This window comes from Schistocerca nitens, chromosome 1 (assembly GCF_023898315.1).
Source record: "Schistocerca nitens isolate TAMUIC-IGC-003100 chromosome 1, iqSchNite1.1, whole genome shotgun sequence".
Classification (NCBI taxonomy): domain Eukaryota; kingdom Metazoa; phylum Arthropoda; class Insecta; order Orthoptera; family Acrididae; genus Schistocerca; species Schistocerca nitens.
The window spans coordinates 176,853,312-176,858,782 of NC_064614.1; the positions used below are offsets into that span (position 1 = coordinate 176,853,312).

Sequence of the window (5,471 nt, forward strand, 5' to 3'; positions counted from 1 at the left end):
CATGCCCTTGCAAACTGTTGCATATCAGCTCGTGGATTCCTTTTTTGCAGCGTGTAATTGTTCTTGGCACTGAGCCATACTTAACAATACTTTTAAATGAATTTGCAAGTTTTCACAAAAATGTTCAGGTTTTCACTCATGCAATCAGTATATTTTCCTGTAGAATAACTGCTTAACATAGAGCTGCCTACTCGAAAATGATTAGCTGTCAAGGAATTAGTGTTGTTGCGCTGTGCAAAATCGTAACTACTGCGGGACCCATCCTTGACATATTCTACTCCATTTGTCGTTTACAATTTTACGCTTATACAATACGCTTAGGTTATATTTAACATTTGTGGGTTGGTCTAAAGTTGTACAGCGATGTAAAGGAACCTAGACTCTAACAAGGGAACCTCCCCATCGCACCCCCCTCAGATTTAGTTATAAGTTGGTACAGTGGATAGGCCTTGAATAACTGAACACAGATCAATAGAGAAAACAGGAAGAAGTTATGTGCAACTATGTAAAAAAAGCAAAATATAGAAACTGAGTAGTCCATGTGCAAGATAGGCAACATTAAGGAACAGCGAGCTCAGGAGCACCGTGGTCCCGTGGTTAGCGTGAACAGCTATGGAACGAGAGGTCCTTGGTTCAAGTCCTTCCTCGTGTTAAAATTTTAATTTTTTTTTCAGACAATACTATCCGTCCCTCCGATGCGAAGTAACTGCGCCGTAGTATGGGGACGCTACACCTAAGCAAGAAAACCTAAATCGGGCAAGGTAGAAGAATCTTTTTACCCATTCGCCAAGTTAGGTGGGTCGACAACATATTCCTGTCATGTGACGCACATGCCGTCACCAGTGTCGTATATAATATATCAGACGTGTTTTCCTTTGGAGGAATCGGTTGACCTATGACCTTGCGATCAAATGTTTTCGGTTGCCATTGGAGAGGCACGTCCTTTCGTCTACTAATCGCACGGTTTTGCGGTGCGGTCGCAAAACACAAACGCTAAACTTATTACAGTGAACAGAGACGTCAATGAACGAACGGACAGATCATAACTTTGCGAAAATAAAGAAATTAAAATTTTTACTTGAGGGAAGGCTTGAACCAAGGACCTCTCGTTCCGAAGGTGCTGACGCTAACCACGAGACCACGGCACTCATGAGCTATAACTGTCCTTGATATTGCATATCTTGCGCATGGACTACTCAGTTTGTATATTTTGCTTTTTTTTCATACTTCCACACAACTTCTTCCTGCTTTCTGGATTGACCTGTGTTCAGTTTTTCAAGGCCTATCCACTGTGCCAACTTATAACTAAATCTGAGGGGGGTGCGATGGGGAGGTTCCCTTGTCAGTAGAGTTTACAGTTAGAACAAATGGTTCAAATGGCTCCGAGCACTATGGGACTTAACTGCTGAGGTCATCAGTCCCCTAGAACTTAGAACTACTTAAACCTAACTAACCTAAGGACATCACACACATCCATGCCCGAGGCAGGATCCGAACCTGCGACCGTAGCGGTCGCGCGGCTCCAGACTGTAGTGCCTAGAACCCCTCGGCCACAGTTAGAACAGTTAGGAACTGTACTGTTGCGAAGCTATAAGATTCTGGACTTCACCTCCGGGTTGGAAGTCGTCATTGAGTACGCAGCATTCAGTAATTGATAGCACTTCCTCTGCCTTACGTCGAGACGTTATCAGAACTCCGTCCTTGTTTCTCGTCTGTGGAACACAGAGAGGAGAAGACAATATTAGAGTATATTATTCAGGGGACCGCCTTCTGCCGTCCTAATGTTTCAAAGAGTTTATTTGTCGCTGGAATTCTTCCATCGTCGCAGACGAGTACGAGAACCATCACTTCGACGCACCGGACGCAGTACATACGGTGATATCGCAAATTGCTTCGGCTTATTAGGGCTATAAAAGCTAAACATCTGTGATCACGTTAGTTTATTTCCACTGGTGTTCCACACCACCATAGATCATCTTTGAAAGTAGCGTCTTCTAGTGTTTGGTACGTAGATGATGTCAGTCATTCCGCGTTACTGATGTTAGACCGCGCAGTCATAATAAGAGGCAGAATTGGGCAACTGATCAGTAATTTTACTTAGGAAATAAAAGCTCTGTAGTATAAATGTTTTTTTTTTAATCTACGCTAAATATATAAGCAGGAACAACGTTTATCATTTAGTAGGATTAGTTGTCTTCATCATTCATTTATGTTTAGATTGTAATTTATATGTTAAAGTCCATTAAGAGAGCCTAAGATTTGCTTCAGGGGGTTGTCAGACAGGGCCAAATCTTCATTTTTGCGTTTATTATTTTCGTTCCGCACATTCATTTTACACCCGCCTGGCGTAGCATCTTTGAACATAATAAATATTACATACCTTCATGGATTAACTGTGACCATATCTTACATCCGTCTCTGTCAGGAATCACATAGTGTGTGTGTACGAGCCTTAAGAGATGAGGACAAAATGTGACATATTAAAGTTTGTGTCGGTCCTGGTCAGATAGCGGTTAAAGCGACCACTCGCGTAGAGAAAGAAATCCGGATGCGAGTACCGGTCTGGCACAAAATTTCATGTGTTACCAATAAATAGGCTGAAGTCAACTTAATATTTAACGAGCAACTGTGGGTTGTCACGCATTGTCTGTTCCTTCAGACATACATGAATGTCTGAAGGAACATTGTGTCGGTGAACTGTCAACACAAACATTGTTTAATTACATAACCCTATATGTAGGTAGATTAAGATCTTATTGAGTACACTAAAGGTAAAAATGACCGTGATGGATGTGACTTTGGTGACCAACACCACAAGAGGGAGTACACAAGGTGCGATATTTTCCCTGCTGTGGTGGAGCCTAGTGGTGAATGAGCTCCAAATGGTGCTAAATATTAATGGCTACTTTTGCCAAGGATATGCAGACGGTTTAGACATAGTAATACTTGGAAAGTTCGCATGTACTGTTAGAACATTTGCACAATGCGCTCCGAACACTGTGCATAACTGGCGCTGGAAACAAGATCTATAGGCTAACTCCATTAAAACTGACGTAATCCTTTGAAGATGAATGAGCACACTGTCGGGCACAAGTTATGTTTGACGATGTAATTTATGTTACCAAGTGACAACAGTGACAAATCCACGGATTTTATTATGATTTCATATCGCCTAATATGATTTAAATGTTTTTATGCACTTGACGATGATCTGTGGACCGAAACTCGTGATTAAATTTTAAAAAAAAATTGTCAGTGGTTCATGGTGGTAATCAAGACGTTTTTCAAATATTTAAGAGCTGTGAGGCACCGCCCTCTGACAATATATTGCTGTAATACTGTTCACGAGGAAGCATACCCACGACAGATACTGGAACCTTAAGCACTTTGACGAAGTTCTATCAGTAGAGGGCGTACTGAAGTGCATAGGATTAACTTTGTATATGAAAGTAACATAAAATCTCACATAAAGAATATATGTTCCAAGGTAAAAGGTGCTCTTATGTACAGTATAAGGGCCTATGGAAGACACTGCAGCCTTAGCCCAAGAATATGCACTGGATCTACACTAGGACCTCGAGGCCCTCGATATTATGCACAGATTGGCCTCCCGTGCAGCGACACCACGGCTGGGTTGGAGGCCATGCTGAACATGCCCCCATTACATCCTTGGGTTACAATGGAGGCTGCAGTAGGAGCACACAAGTTACAAACTGGAATTATTTAACATTTCTAGAATCTCACACTAGTATAAAGAATGCGGTGAGCATATGAATGGTACGGGAAATGCTGGCTGACCATACAATAACTACCATCCGTTTCAATAAGCCCTTCCATGGAATCGTAAGAGGTAGTGAGAAGTAGAAGAAAGAATCACGATACAGGTTAGGTGACATAGCCTGGCTTTCTGACGGGTCTAGAACAGTCATTGGTGCTGGAACGGGAGTGTACGAGACGGCCTCGACTGGAGAGTCCAGTCTCTCTAGAGAAGCTGGCTACAGCATTCCACGTGGGGAGAGTCGCTATCAGAGGATGCGCAGAGGAGAATCTACGGAGGGGCTACAAAGCTTGTAGAACGCCAACGTTCAGACAGCTAAGCAGCTCTGAAATGTCTATCAGTATAACCAAATAGATCAAAGATCGTTGCAGAATGCCATGAAACCCTTACGAGGCTAGGGGAAACCAACAGGGTAACCCTGCGGTGGATCCCTGTTCACTCAGAAATTGGTGATAATGAACAAGCTGACGGGCTGGAAAGGTAACAGGCGACGACTCCGTCTGTTGGACTGGAGCTGTCTTAACCATCACTAAGGGAAGCTAAAACTAAACTCGTCCCAATCAGGCTATGAAGGCACAACGGTACCGACTGGCCGCCGTGTCATCCTCAGCCCACAGGCGTCACTTGATGCGGATATGGAGGGGCATGTGGTCAGCATCCCGCTCTCCCGGCCGTAGGTCAGTTTCCGAGACCGGAGGCGCTGCTTCTCAATCAAGTAGCTCCTCAGTTTGCCTCAGTTTGCCTGAGTGCACCCCGCTTGGCAACAGCGCTCGGCATATCGGATGGTCACCCATCCAAGTGCTAGCCTAGCCCGACAGCGCTTAACTTTGGTGATCCAATGGAAACCGGTGTTATCACTGCGGGAAGGCCGTTGTCCATCACTAAGGGAAAGGTAGAGCTAAACAACGTAGCTGGATCATAAGACAACACATAGAATATCGAACTTAAATCCAACACCATAAATGTGGCACACTGATGCTCCAACAACCATGTTTTATATGAAGTTATGCAATCCTGAGATTGACCGGAAGACAGATGAAACTCATGTCAGACCTAATGACTCGCCATGGGAACTTCAGAAAACACACGCAGACGAAGAGCATAAATAAAGAAGCCCCAAAGTGCAGGCTATGTGGCATGGGGGATAAAAATGTACCACATTTAATTTCATAATGTTAATCACTGGACGCCAAAAGAAACTAAATATTTGGGTCATTAATTCCTGAAGACAATGTGGCTAACAGAGGTCTGGCAAAGCGACTCCTGCTGTCCCTTAAGTGTGCTCGTTGGCTTTTTCTAGAATGAGATGAAGAGATACCACACAATATACTCAGTATCGGTTTGGGTAGCAGGGGGCTAGGATCATTGTTGTTTTGTCTCCCCAGCTAATCAGACCAAATAAAATCAGAGTACTCTGCCACGCACAGTGGTAGAAAGCACCCTCTAGCGCACAACATTTGTACCACGCAGTGTCTGCCAAGTAACATTGCAAGAAGCATCTGCTGTCAAGCAAGATTGGCATGAAGCACCTTCCACCAAGCAACAGTCATAAGAAGCACCATCTGCCCCACATTGGTATGAAGTGCTCTTCAGCACCCAACACTGGTAAGAAGCATCCTTCGTCACGCAAAGTTATTAAGAATTACCGTCTGCCACACAACACTGGTACGAAGCAACCTCTGCCGCACTACAT

General features: G+C 43.8%; 1 pseudogene; it reads right to left on the reverse strand.

The window, feature by feature from the left end:
• Positions 1-4,536: 4,536 nt before the first annotated feature.
• LOC126211908 (5S ribosomal RNA) lies at positions 4,537-4,654 on the reverse strand (annotated as a pseudogene).
• Between the last annotated feature and the right edge of the window lie 817 nt (positions 4,655-5,471).